This window comes from Camelus ferus, chromosome 29 (assembly GCF_009834535.1).
Source record: "Camelus ferus isolate YT-003-E chromosome 29, BCGSAC_Cfer_1.0, whole genome shotgun sequence".
In the NCBI taxonomy this organism is placed as follows: Eukaryota; Metazoa; Chordata; class Mammalia; order Artiodactyla; family Camelidae; genus Camelus; species Camelus ferus.
Genome location: NC_045724.1, coordinates 9,140,116 through 9,155,582, shown reverse-complemented (window position 1 = coordinate 9,155,582; position 15,467 = coordinate 9,140,116). Strand labels below are relative to the sequence as shown.

The 15,467-nt window shown below is 33.3% G+C and overlaps 1 long non-coding RNA gene across 1 annotated transcript in view; it reads left to right on the top strand.

The window, feature by feature from the left end:
* LOC116660457 overlaps positions 1–15,247 on the top strand; it is a 60,062-nt gene extending 44,815 nt beyond the window's left edge. Inside the window, exon 3 of the long non-coding RNA XR_004315994.1 lies at positions 14,591–15,247. This is a non-coding gene — a long non-coding RNA (uncharacterized LOC116660457). The remainder of the gene's footprint in view (positions 1–14,590) is intronic.
* The last annotated feature ends 220 nt before the right edge of the window (positions 15,248–15,467 follow it).

The window sequence follows — 15,467 nt, the reverse complement described above, 5'->3', positions numbered from 1 at the left end:
GGAGTGCAGTGTGTTAGAGCTGGAAGGTTATAGGTAATCAGAGAGGATTACCGACGGCAGCTTTATTAAATATCTGTGGAGGTCTACTGTGACCGTGACCAGATAATATGAGCTTCCAATATGAAAACAGGAAATTATTAATAAACTGGATTGGCTGTTCTGAATGCCCTTGCAAAAGTTTATCTAATTTTATTTTCCAGGGAGATGAATGTCAAGTATTAGATTTATTATTACTGAAGGTGGAGGCCTTTTCTTCTTTGAAGTGATTCTCTTTTAATTTGTTATATTTCCCTGGATGTTTGATGATATTAACATTGTTTAAACCGGGATGTTTCCATTCTTATTTTCTAGTAAGTAAATTTTGACAGTTCAGAATAGAGCCAGCGTTATGTGTTCTTTCTGATAGGATATGATAAAATATGGTTTACCAGGAGACTTAGATCTATAAGTGGGCATGATGGTTTTCTACATTTGAATAAATCATTTTTTTAAGCTGGCATCAAATACAGTTCTTTAAGTCTTTTTTTAATGTGTGTGGTGGAATTTTCTAGAAGCAAAGAATTCATTTTGCTCACTTTTTAAAAGCATGCTTGCCTATGTGGAAGAAGAAGCTGTTGATTTATTTTTGTGTAATTGCAGCACAAGATAATAAGGTATAGCATGTGAAGAACTCCTACAACTGCCTTTGATGCACCTTTATCTACTCAGAGATGTGAGAAACGCAGCACCTTAACGTTTAACACTGTGAAGTTTGACAAGCATTGAAACCAAAAAGGAAGTGTAAATTTTACTAATCAAAACATCTGTACGGTGCAGCCATTTACATTTTCCTATCAAGACATGAGAGAAATGTTAATTTTAGACGACTCTTTTTATGACCTATAATTACTGTCATTAAGAAAGCTCTGGAGACTTACAGGGAGCTTTGACTGAAATACAGTTTGACATGTTCTATAATTAATGCTGAATTAACGTGCTACATGAAGTGCCTTTGAAAAAAAAAAGGTTTCTTTTTCTCAAAGAGAAGTCAAAGAAATTATATTACAGGAATGCCCGCAAGCACAGGAGTATTTCAACATACATTATTGAGCCAGTGAAAAGCTGACTTTTCAGGTACTTTAAAATGATTGTTAAAACTTTCTTTCATTGCAGTTTGAGTAGCGTCTGTGTACAAAGGCACAGATATTTGTTTTCAAGTTATTTCCTTTACATTCCTGTTGAAAAGTGAAGACTTAAAACTGGTTAGTTGCTTTTGATATTCTAAGAAGACTCTGAGAACACTGAAAACACGGAGAACATTTGATCATGAAATGTACAATGAATGCTTCTAGTGTAGTTATCCACATGTTTTCTTTTAAAAGGTGTTACTATAATCTTTTACTGGAATATAAGAGCTGTGAAGGCAGGTAATATTGTCCTTAAGTCCATCACAACTAAGATTTGTGTGATGTATACTGTATACTTAACCAGTATTTACTGAATGAACTCAGAGACTAAGGAATATATTAACAATATTTCAATATATTCAAAGATATTCTTTACACTACTGTAATATTCCAAAAATTTTTTGAATTCCCTGACAAGCAATATGATATAACATCTTTTTAGTAGATTTTGGAATGTAGGGGTATGTGTGAGTGTGATATGAAAAAACACCCATACTTTTTCAGAATAATCTTTTAAACAAAAACTGCTCAAATGAATTAAAAAGGAAAATATCATTTTGGGGTAAAAGTATGTTTTGTATTAGTTCTAATAATTTTATATTAGCCATATTCAAAAAGGGTGGAACTGTTCAGAAGTCTTTGAAAACATTTGCAGAGAGTATTTTAAGCAATTCAGTCCTAATAATATTTGTAAATAAGAATATTTATGAAATTCCTTGCTATCAAAAAAAACCCAACTAAACATGATCTCCCTTGTAATTTTAATTATGTTACTATTAAAAAATTTTACTTAATGTTTTTATAAACTAGAAAACAGATGTTCTGAGTTTAAGACTCAGAGTTTAAGGCCCTGTTAGTAAATAAAACAATAAAATACTTCGAAGTCAACTTTTTAATATCTAATTTGTTATTTGGCTTGAAAAATTAGACATCTCAGATTATTTTGTTGTTCAGAATTTTCTAGACTATCTCAGCACCTGTTGTCGCAGGAGCAAAATTAGACATCAGAGTAATCTGAGAATTCAACCCCCCCCCCAAAAAAAAGCAGAACTGTAAGGCATGCAAATACCCAATACCCAGTGAAAACAAGAAAGACTCTGGCATTTTTTAAGCCAAAAAAGCCTGTGATAAACTGATAAAGGAATCTCTTCTTTAGCTTCATGATATCCTTGTCTCTGTGAACACATTTTTTGTTTTTATAAAAATTAGCATAGAAAAATGCCTTAATAAATATGTGTTATCATACTGGACAGAGAACAATTATTCTTAATTGGGACAGCCCACCATTGTATGAGTTTCTAAAATAATCTGGGTTCAAATGAGATAAATGCATGGAATTACAAGGAAATAATTTGCAAGTATGTAAAATTAAAAAAGAAAACAGATTTTTAAAGTATAGGCAATCAAAACTAAGGATCATGTGACACTGCTTTTAGATTTAAAGTTTGCTTATCACTGGCATACCAATGTGTTTTAACTCTTTGAAGAAAGGTTTGTATAAAAATTTAAATTGTTCTTATGATTGTTATTGTAATCATACTCTATATTGTTTGGAGCTAAAGAATATCTGCTTTTTCATGAAGTGGAGTATTAATAGGGATTTATAGGCTATATTTGAAATGTATTAATTTGTTTTTCCCTCCTTTTGTCGGAAATTAAGTTCAATTTTTTTTTCTCTTTTTGAACAATCCAGATGAAATAAAAGGAAAAAGTCATTCCAGTCAAAATAACTGTAATGAACTAAAGTTGAATTCAGTGCACATTTTATTTAATTTTTTTAAGTGAAGTATAATTGATTTACAATGTTGCATTAGTTTCAGGTGTACAGCAAAGTCATTTAGTTATATATATGTATATATATATATATATATTTATATGTATTCTTTTTCAGATTCTTTTCCATTATAGGTTATTATAAGATATTGAATGTAGTTCCCTGTGCTATACAGTAGGTCTTTTGTTGTTGTTGTTGTTGTTGTTTTATCTATTTTATATATAGTAGTGCATATCTGTTAATTCCAAACTTCTAATATATCCCTCTCTCCCCTTTTTACCTTTGGTAACCATAAGTTTGTTTTCTATGCCTGTGAGTCCAGACTCACAGGCATAGAAAAAAATATTTCTAGGTCTTATAAAAAATTTTGTTTTGTAAATAAATTCATTTGTATCATTTAAAAAATTTGTATCCACATATAAGTGATGTCATATGATGTTTGTCTTTCTCTGTCTGACTTACTTCACTTAGTATGATAATCTCTAGGTCCATCTATGTTGTGGCAAATGGCATTATTTCATTCTTTTTTTATAGCTGAGTAATATTCCATTGTTATATAAATACCATTTTCTTTATTCCGTCATCTGTGGACGGACATTTAGGTGGCTTCCATGTCTTGACTATTGTAATTGTAAATGGTGCTGCTATGAACACTGGGGTACATGTATCTTTTCAAAGTAGAATTTTTGCATTTTCTCTATATATGCCCAGGAGTGGGATTGCTGGATCATATAGTAAGTCTATTTTTACTTTTTAAAGGAAACTCCATGCTGTTCTTCATAGTGGCTGCACCAAATTACATTCCTACCAACAGTGTAGGAGGATTCCCTTTTCTCCACACCCTCTCCAGCATTTATTTTTTGTAGATTTCTTGATGACGGCCTCACTATTTTTGTAGGCATTCTTTGCTACTCATTTTTTGGGAAATAAGGAAATGATAAAAATAAATAAATGGCAGAAACTTTTCTCTCCTGAGTCTGTTCTTTGTATTTCATCACCATCTCCCGCTAGATTGTGAGCTTCTGGAGGGGCGAGACCATGGACCATTCCTTTCAGAATTCTAACTACAGTATTGGTGTTTATATAACCACATTCCCAGTTTAGGAGAATGCTGCTGACACGGAGACTCAGTCTGGGAACTGGGGTCCTTCATACAGGAAGTGAGGATATGGCTGGTCTTAGCAGCACTTTGACATCTTCTCTGAAGTGAGTAAATAGCATGTAGATAGTGCCATGGTAGAAAGAATAGAAATGCATAATGTATTTTCCAAAAGGTAAATGAGATATGAATGTGTGTGTGTGTGTGTGTGTAACTTGAAGCAAATAACACATAAATGGCATATTAAATACATGGCTTGTGGACCGTAATAAAAATTAAAAAGTTTCTCTGAAATTGCTGTTACTTGGTCAATGAAAGTTCTAAGATTTTCAGTTCCAAATTAAAGCCTCAATTTATTAATTAGAATGTATCCAGTCCAATATAGTGATTAACATTTTATTCTTAGTCAAACATAAAACTAACCCCCTCTCTAAATTGTGACAGGTCTACAATTGGATGTGTCTTTTCTAGAAGAAGGAGGGGATCCATCAGTGTCCAATCTCCCCATTCATTTCCTCTGTTTCCCATTGCCGAGTGGGAAATATGGCAGGAGGAGGCAGGAGAGGTTGGGGACAGAAGGGAAATTTTTAGTTTCTAGGTGGCCTCATACTCCCCGAGCCTGGAGTTGGTTAAATTGACCTTCTCCCTCATGAGTGCATTGGTGGGAAATTCAGAGTCCATCACCAGAGAACACATTCTGCAACACTCTTTTATTTGAATTAAATTAGATTAATTTTTTAATTAGTCTTTTTTGGGGGGATGGGGGAGGTAATTAGGATTTTTATTTAATGTACTTATTTTAACAGAGGTACTGGGGATTGAACCCAGGACCTCTTACATGCTAAGCACATGCTCTACCACTGAGCTATACCCTCCCCCTATTCTGCAACACTCTTGACTCCAGCCCAGTCTCACTCCTGGCTTACTCTGCAGTTGCTTTGTGACCCAGGCTTTCTTCTCAGGTAGGACACAATGATGGAGTGCAGGTCTGTCAGCACTACCATTTCCATTCTACCGCTTTCTCGGGGGTGACTCAGGCCCTAGTCCACTCTCCCTGGCCCCACTGAGGTTTAGAGGGCACATATCAGATACTCTCCTGTGGGCCTGTGGGTAGTCCCTCAGAAGACATAAGGCAAAGGATGTGGAGAGGGGACTAGCAGCAGTGTTCATTTCTCTGCAAAGATGTGGCTTTACAACATTCCCTCAATGATAGCCCTTCCTTATTCCCCTGATCTGGCCCGTGATCCTAGAGTTACAAAACTCATAATTGTCTCAGTAGTACATTATGCCTTTCAAATCATTTACATTTTTGTTTTCTTCACAGAATATCCTGTTTTATCATGTTATTGCAAGAGATGTGAGAGAGGGGAAAATTAAGTTGATATTTTGAAGCCAAAATGAAATATTTGTCCCTGTTTCTAAATAGTAGAACTATTTCATGAAATAAAAATCTTACTTACATGTCCAAAAAAATAAGAAGAAGAAGAATTGCATGCATTGAAGTAGAGTCAGAAAGCCCCTCAAGAAAAGGAAATAATGCAGCATGGATGGACCCAGACATTATCATACTAAGTGAAGTAAGTCAGACAGAGAAAGACAAGTATCAAATGCTATCACTTGTATGTGGAATCGAAAGAAAATGAGACAAATGAACTATTTACACAACAGAAACAGACTCACAAACATAGAAAACAAACTTATGGTTACCAAAGTGGAAAGTGAATGGAGGAAAGAAAAATTAGTAGTTTGGGATTAACAGATACAACCTACCATATATAAAATAGGTAAACAACAAGGTCTTACTGTATAGCACAGGGAACTATATTCCATACTTTGTAATAGCCTATAATGAAAAAGACTATGACTAGGAATATATATATTTATACATATATGTATATCTGTGTAACTGAAACTAACACAACATTGTAAATGAACTATACTTTAATTAAAAAAAAAGAAGAAAGCATGGTAGATGGCTGTCCTTCATGCTAATTCCCTGCCTATGAAACCACTGCCCTCCACAGAAGCCACTCGATATAAAGAGTACATACTGAAACTCATCTATAAAACAGAAACAGACTCGCAGACATAGTAAACAATCTTATGATTACTGGTGGAAAGGGGGTGGGAAGGGACACATTTGGGAGTTTGAGATTTCAAATGTTAACCACTATATATAAAAATAGATAAAAAAAACAAATTTCGTCTAAATAGCACAGGGAACTATATTCAATATTATGTAATAACCTTAAGTGAAAAAGAATATGAAAATGAATATATGTGTATATATATTCATGACTGGGACATTATGCTGTGCAACGGAAACTGACACATTGTAACTGACTATATTTCAATTAAAAAAAAAGAGTACATATTGAAGGACCTCTCCTGGAGACCATGTGTGATGGACAACTGGAAGGTTCACACTAGGGAGAATGAGACCACAAAAACAATTATTACAAATAATAAAATTGCTGCAGAAAAGGCAGAAGGAAAGGATTTGAGAAAGATTTAAAAGGGTATTGTGTAGTAGTTAGTTAGTTAGCTATTTAATTAGTAAGAAGAGCAAAATGACACAAATGACAAGCTGCTTTTTTTTTTGTTGTTGTTCTTTCTTCATGAGAAGTAGAGAAATCTTTTATGTCTAGATCTTTCTGGGCCTCAAATTCATGTCTTCTTCCTCTGCTCCTCCCTTTCTCCCCGTGGAGACATTTAGTTACATTGTAATTCTATTAATATGTTACATGTTGGCAGAAAATTTGATGCAGCTTTTGGGAAGTGACACATTCATGGTGGGATCCAGTTACTAAAATTTGACCATGTCATCTCCTCCAATTTCAAATGTGTTGCCAATTTTTATTTTTTTCCCTGTTTAATTTTGGATGAAAAATAATTGCTAAAGAATATCATTATTTCTTTTACAAGAATGAGGCTTGGAAGATTGCGGGCACTTTTCAAATAGCAACATCTGAAGCTCTGACTCTATTGTATTTCCATTTCTCTTATAAATCTAAATGTACCATTTTTATTAGCTATTTTTTTCTTTTTAATAAACATATATGTTCATATAAAGTCCATTTTTTGAGTGATTCAATGTTTCTATGTCTGCTTTACATGAACTGCATTTTTTTCCTTTTTAATTTTTGACCCACTTCACCCATTTCCCCCATCCTCGGAGAAACCACCTATCTGTTCTCTGTATTTTAGCTTTTTGGTTTTTATTTTTTAAGTTTACACATACAACAGAGATCATGTGGTGTTTCTCTTCCTCTGTCTCACTAATTTCACTCAGCAAAGTATCTTTAGGTCCACCCACATTGTCACAAATGACAAGATTCCATTTTTTTAATGGCCAAATACTATTTCATTATATATATGTATACATACATAAAGAAATTGTGGCACATGCCATTATACAGCATATATGCTACAATTTCTTTATCCATTCATCCATCTATGAACACAGGCTTCTTTTAACTTGTTTTGCCAGATGGATCTAATTGTGTCATTAACCAACAAAAGGGAAAGAAATAACATTTTTTGCAGATGGAGAAGAAAAATCTTGTGTTGGCCTATTAGGCTTGAAGAGCTTATAAGATACGCCAGGCAGAGATGTTCCACTGACATTTAATCATTAGCCTTCTGATTTGCTTACCATAATCAAAAATTCACATACGTAACTTTAAGGTTTTTGATCACTCCTCCAATAATGAATTCTGTCCTTGGGGACATCTAATCACCAACGATTCACCTCATCCACACAATAGTACAATCATTGGAAAATATAATAGCTAATTAGGATTTCTGAAATTAAATGTGGTGGGGGCATTGCTTGTGGCAGGAGAGTGAATAGTTCATGATTTTAATTTTAAGCATAAAGAATGACTTTCTAATAGTCATAAGTGCCTTTATATCAAAGAGGTGAAAAATTCCTTGTTATTGGGATCGTTCAGTCTTAATAAGGGTGCCTCTATGGCATTCATATTAGTCAAGGTACTCAAGCATTTGGAAAGTGATTGGCTCTCTACTTGTAGGTTATTTTGCAGTTTTCAGTATCTGTGGGTCTAGGGCTTAGTCCTATTTGGGTTCAAAGATGAAATGTCCACATATAGAGAAAAACTATTACTATTTCACTGCTAAGTTTTCATGTGAGTGAACTTGAACGTTTTTTCACTGTCTCAACTCCCCCAAACACCACCATCCACAAAATACACAAGTAGATGAATAAACGTACAAACACGCCAAAGACAAAATAACTTCCTAGTGCTATATTTTTCATTTCTGATCAGGTGACACTACGTTTCCTCCAATGACACAAGCTGGTAACATGAGACTGATCTGTGCCTACTTCCTCCCTCTGACCATCTGAATGATTATATTTTCTGAAAGTTTTACAGTGCTCATCCCTGCCTAACACTTGTCAGTGACTTCATCTTTCAGATAAAGCTCAAGATCCTCAACAGGAGAACAGAACCCTTCATGATCTGTTCTTAGTTAAACTTGCACAGTATCATCTTTTGCCATTTTGCTCTTAATAGAAATAAATTAAAATTAATTTATTTTCCAGCAATAATCAATGGCTTTTAATTCCCCCAACATATCCTAATAATATCCATATCTGTGTCTTGAATGCCTTGGTTCCTTTTCTGTCTGGAAAATACTCATTTTATTTGCAAAATTTCATCAGGTTTTAAAAATTTTTCTCCAATGATTTCTTTATCCTACTTCAAGTGCTAGCAAATCCGTACCTCACAAACATAGGTAGGTATCTATTTACTTACAAATATTGTTACCTCTAAAGTAGCATTTTAGAAATACATAGAAATATCATGGGATCCACATGTGTAATTCAAAATTTTCTAGGACTTATGTTATGAAAAGGGGGGGAAATAAAACAGGTGAACCTAATTTTAAGAACATAATTAACTCATTTAAAGTTTTTAATTTCAAAATAAAATCAATATAAAATTATAAATGAGACATTTAAATGTTATTATTCTACATCTTTAAAATCCAACGTGTATTTTTCACTTACAGCACATCTCAGTTTGGACTACTTAAATTTAAGTGCCCAGTGACCACATGTGGCATGTGGCTTCCATATCTTAACAGAGCAGCAACAGGAGTTGGCCAGCCTTGGTTCATGGGCCAAATGCAGCCAATGCCTGTTTCAGTATTGCCTAGGAGTTAAGCTGCATTTTTACATGTTTAAAGTGTTGGAAAAAATGAGAATAAGAATCATGTTTATTGACAATTGAAAAATGATATGAAATTCAAATTTCAGTACTCTTAATAAAGATTTATTGGACCAAAGCCATGCTTTTGCATTTACAGATTTTTCTGTAGCAAATTCCATGCTAAGGATGACAAAGTCAATTAGTTTTGAGAAACTGTTTGAGCACAAAGGCTTAAAATATTTACCATCTGGCCCTTTCCAGAAAAAGTGTAGTGACCTCTCTTTTAGTGGTTCGTTCTTCTAAGACCATGATCATATACTTGGTATCTTAGTTGGCACTCAACACAAGCCTGACACACAAAAGAGACTCAATCATTTCAAAATAAAATATATTTCATAATTTCAATTTAACAAGCGTTTGTGGAACAACCATAATCCTAAAACCCACCCTCTCTACCTAGAAACCACACCTTAGAAAACCTTAGAATTTTTCTAACCCTGGATATTGTGTCTCCAGATCAGAAAAAGGAGAAAGTATAGTCAAAAGTAGGATTCTATATGAAAACAAATATATGTATGTATATGTGTGACTCAAACATTATGCTGTACATCAGAAATTGACACATTGTAACTGACCATACTTCAATTAAAAAAAAAATAGGATTCTCAATTCAGATAGATCTGGGTCCAGTCTCCAGCTTGGCCCCATCTCCAACTTGAGAAATGTACTTACACTCCGCAATGCTTTGTTTTAATATCTGTAAAATGGGGCAGAATCCTGCTAACTCACAGGGTTCTGTAATGATTGGATGAGATGATGTATATAATAAGAGTAAAATGACTGAAACTTGGTAAGTTTTCAATAAATATTAACTATTTTTAGTACATATATATGTTTCCTAACCTAATTTTTCCTTTCAATAATTTTTAGTCTCTGCTTTTGAAGGAAGTGATGCTTTAATTACTATGATTTATAAAACAAGTATTCATGTTTATTCATAGTGGTAAATATTAGCATAACTGTATAGATCAGTTATGAATATTTTGAATGCCAAAACACATTACTGGAATATTATGATTAGACAGCTCTTTTAAATGTATACAAATACACACTCTATTTAAATGGAAATGAAGAATATATTCAAAGGAGAAAAGGGGATTTATCTATAAAGAACATGAAAGTAGTACTACTTAGAAAGCATTAACAATTTTAAAATTGAAAACACACGTTTCAGTAATATACTATATAGCTTTACACTAGACCCATAAAATATTTTTTAAATCACAATTTAAAAATTAATAAGAGGTGTGTAAATGTTATAAATTATTATTATACTTAATATTATAAAATTATTTGCATCACATAGTTCCATTTATTTCCCCTGTTGAAATGTTAGCAAAGCTGAAAATAATTCTTTGGACAGTTATGTGTAATTTAGGTTTTACGACTCCTTGGAGTGAATAGAGGAAGAGTGTTGTAATTTTCTGGACGTGGAGAATCATTTGCTATGGTAAACTGGATAAACGCTTGTGCTGCCTCATGGGAGGGGAACAGAAAAGAGTAGCCGGTTCTGTTCTGCTGAGACGCCAAGTTCTCCATATTCTTTCAAAATCAGTGGCCTTAGAGGGATCGTGAATTGCTGAGGTAGAACAATCCTTACTCTTCTTTATCTCTCATCTACTGCCTTTGAAATCAACTAGAGCTGTGTACTTGGAAGCATCACAAAGGGTGAGGCTTGAAATAAAAATATGGCCTAGGATTTGTGATGCTCAAGTGATTCAGATTCATTTCTCCTATAGCTGCAGCCCTGAAATATGCTCGACTTATCACTGATATATTGCAGTTCATAGAGCTCTAATTCATTTTACAGAAGTAATCCTGCCCAGCCCTACCATTACTCTTTTAAATAGAACTTGCGCTTTGGTGCCATTTGAAATAATTCATCATTAAGTTCATAATACCAGATTTTATCAAATTATGCAGATACAGAAAGTGTCCAGGCCTTTTTGTGTGTGTGTGTGGACAAAACTGCAGTGGCTAAAAACTCCTCTGATATGTAATGCTCATTTGTGATATAAAATGCACTCCCAACATGTCAAACCTTTCTCTTCCTTCATTTAAGCAGTTTCTGAAATTCGACGTATTTCTTTCCTGAATGACTAAATTGGGGATAAATAAGTTCCTTAGCTTCTTTATTCAGCAAGCAACAAAATGCACTTATTTTTTTCTTATGTATAAGATTGATGTTTTAACAATAGTCTTCTTCTTAACACCTTCTCTATCTTACGGATGCATTGCACACGTTGGTATTGTGTACCTTAGAGAGAGGATGGCCTGTGTTTATTCATTTGTTCTGTATCAATGTATATTAATTTTGTTTTGTATTGATAAGCTCTTCATCATCGATTATGAGGATTTGATTTTGCCATTTCATCAAAAAAAACTCTATTCCATGCACTGGAAAAAAAATATGTAAATAATCCAGAAAATAAGTATCACTGTGTGGTATTTCACAGTGAAATGTTACACATTATCACTGAAATTAATATGTTGACTTTGCTTTTTTTCTCCTAATTTGTAACACTGTTGCCCACTTTGTTAGGTTTAGTTTAGGTATCACAAACAGATTTAATTTCTTGAATCATTTATCACCATGAAATGGTCACTAACAACAATAACAAAATTGTTATACTGCCCTAGATTTTTAGGATTTAGTAATTTTCTTCTAAAAATATTCAGATGGATTTAAATGAGGGAAGACAACCATTTAACAAGAGAAAGAAGATAAAGGGTCCAAAATTTAACCTTATGTTACTTATATACAAATGTGTTAATTTTTGTAAATAATTTCAGATAAAAGATACTCTAGTTTTTTCAAAAGCTACCACTATGTAGCTAATATCTTATTTAAGTGTATAATTACTAGTCAGTTTCAATTCACAACAAGGTAATCAACTGGTTTCTTCAGACTCTAGTTACCTATTGAGTAGTCTTATTTTAAGTCAAATTCCTATCACTAATAATGGAGGAACAAAGCTGTGTCCAAATTTTGAAGGAACATGGGTGTCCCAAAGCTCAGATAATGAATTTTAGCTCTCTCTGGAGGAAAGCCTTTCCTGTATGCAGTCTGGCAATATTCCAAAATTTCTTTTTAAAAGTAACTCCATATGTGTACTGAAAATAAGCTAGTGATGTTTTAAATCAACTGGAAAGAGAGGCTGTTCTTTTCAATATTTTTTTCCTGAGCATAACTTTGAAGTGCAGCATTTGGGGATTATGAAGGTTTGGGTTACCTGCTGAATGAAGGCATGGAAAATTATTTGAAAGTACCCCCTTTTTTTTTTGAAACTGTACTTTAAACTTATGAAATATCACCTGTGGTTAAGAAAAGGTATGCAATTCAAAGCACTTCTTTTTTCAACCTAAAGACAAAGAGTTAATCTTAAATTGTGATTATATTTTGTAAGTTTTCTATGGCTGCAAGATCACAATCAAAAGTTTGTGGTTCACTTATTTAGGCAGGAGATGATGGAGACAAGTGAATGCTATTAAATTAGAGAAAATATGGGTAAATTTATAATGAGTTAGGTACTGTGAGCAAACCTGAAGCAATGACCACAACTTACTATGCTCTAATGATGGTCTCACAGCAGGTATATTAAGTGATTTTATTCTCAAATAAATTTAACTTGCATGTATCTCTCAGTGATGTGTTCTGAATTTATGTGAGGCAAACACTTGAAAATATATATATATATAGCTAAATTTGTATCATGTAAATGTATATAAAAGAAAATGTCTTTGAATAAGAATTATTTTTCAGAAAGGGACTATAATAATTTGGGCTATAATAATTTATATCTTTTGACATCATTAAAGATATCCTTTGCCTAATATATCGCAGACTTTTGATACTGTTGGATATTGTCTAACAGCATTTTGGGAAGATATGAATGGTTACCTAGTTAAATATTTACTTTAGTATGCACTAAGGATATTTCACTATAACCAAACAGGAAGATGGCGGCATCTTCTTTTTAGCAGCATTATAAACTGATACAAAGTAACAAAACATCTGATAGTTATTAAAGTAAATGGCAATTGCATTAAAAATAATATTTCAGAGATACCATAAAGATATCATTTCAGAAACTCATCTCCCAATGTATGGGAACATTTATAAATTGGCAGATTATTTTTAATTTACATATTTTAAAGGAAATGTGGTATAGTGTACAGCTTACAGTTAAACTATAACATTCACTAGGCTATATTTTTCATGAAATTAAGAAATATTTGCCGATTGAGCCTATCATGGGGTAGGCACTGCAGTAAGGGTAAAGCGGGCAGTAAAATATATTGCATAATAGCTATTGATAAGTGGTAAGGAGGAAAAATATTTCAGAGAAGGGGAATATAACATTTTGGGTATGTTGTGTGGAGAAGTTGTTGAAATTTCAGTTATAGAGGCTGAAAAGCACCCCCAAAGTGGCTCTGGAATAAAGAACTAAGTTGCACACGGGAGCAGACATTGCATGTGTCTAGAGGAAGAGTGTCCCAACCTAAGGCACTCACGGGGAAATGTTCCTGTATTTTGTGAACAGTGAAGATGGTGACGTGGCTGCAGTTGCATGAAAAGGGGGAGGGGAATATGTCATAGAGGAGATCTGAGAGGTAACAGGGGCATGATTAGGTAAGACCTTGAATGCCTTGCAAAGACTGGCTTCTAACTAGAGTAGTTGGAGGATTTTGAGCAAATGAATGACGTAATGTGAACTGTATGTTGGCAGACCACTCCCACTTTGAGAATAGACTGTAAGTAGGCAGAGATGGAGGCAACAAGAAAATTTAGGAGTCCTTTGCCACAATCAGGAAAGAGGTATTTCCTTCCACAGTGGATTGTGACAGTGGTGATGGTGACAATAATAAAAAGTGGTTGAATATTTAATCTGTTTGGAAAGTAGAGCCCACAGGGCTTGATGATCAATTTCACATGGAATATAAGAGAAAAAGAAGAGTTAATGATGGCAAGAAGGTCAGAAGGATGGGATTCTTATTGACTCTATGGAGGAGACAGTTATAAAAGTGGGTGTGGGGAGAAAAACTCTGAAACTCTGACTTGGATAAGTTAAGTTTGAGATGGCCATTAGACATTCAGGTTGAGGGTATGACAGTCTATCATTTATATAATTTTGGAGCTATTGTGGAAACCTAGAGTTAAGATAAAAATTTAGGAGTCATTTGCTTACTGATTGTATTAAAACAATTGTGCCAGATGAGTATACTCAGTGAGTCTAGACAAAGATGAATATATAATTCCTTATTACAAAGTTAAGCACAGTCTTTATTACTTTCTTATTTTTATATCTTTCAGATTTATCTATATAAAGAAAGCTTAACAGGCAAAATTGGACAATGCAATATCCAGATAAAAATAGCAAGATGTTGATAAATAATGAAAAGAAGAACTGGTGAATGGCTACAACTATCCTGTGGAAGGATTTTTTTATTATGTATTGTTTTTGAAAATGTGTATGCCTTATGACTCAAAATTTAAACTTATGGATATACCAAAAGGAAATATTATAAGAATATTTATTATATATCCCACTAAAGACATATGCAACAGTTTTTATTAGAACATTGCAACTCAATAACTACCAGGAGAAAAATGGAAGAATATCTGAACAATGAAATATTATACAGCTGTCAAAATGAATAAACCAGAACTATAAATATCAACTTTGATTGGACTCACAGACCTAATACTGATTTAGCAAAGTATAGAACATTTTATACAGTTATAAAATAATTGTATGTCAATTAAAGTTATAAGTATTATACATATACAGATACATGTGATAAATATATGTACTAAAACATAAAAGCATGGTTAGCCTCAAATTTAATCATGATTATTGCTTCTGGGGCAGGAGAGGGGAAATGTGGATAATTTCAATATTATTGGTATCAGTATATTATCAAAGAACAAAATAACTAGATGCCACTATGACAGAATGTTTTTATTTCTTAGTTATGTACCTGTTATCCTATTTTTCTACATATTTTTATATCTTTTTAAAGAAAAGATCCAATGGTTTTGTGCATGTGTGTGTGAAAATTGAATTAGGAACACTTCCAGAAATTGAGTCACTATGCTATAGAGTTGGATTGCTGCTAGAAGTATTAAATCAATTGGAAAATACTTGGCTCTTAGTGAAAGGTTTTACAAAAGCCTATTATTAACTCCT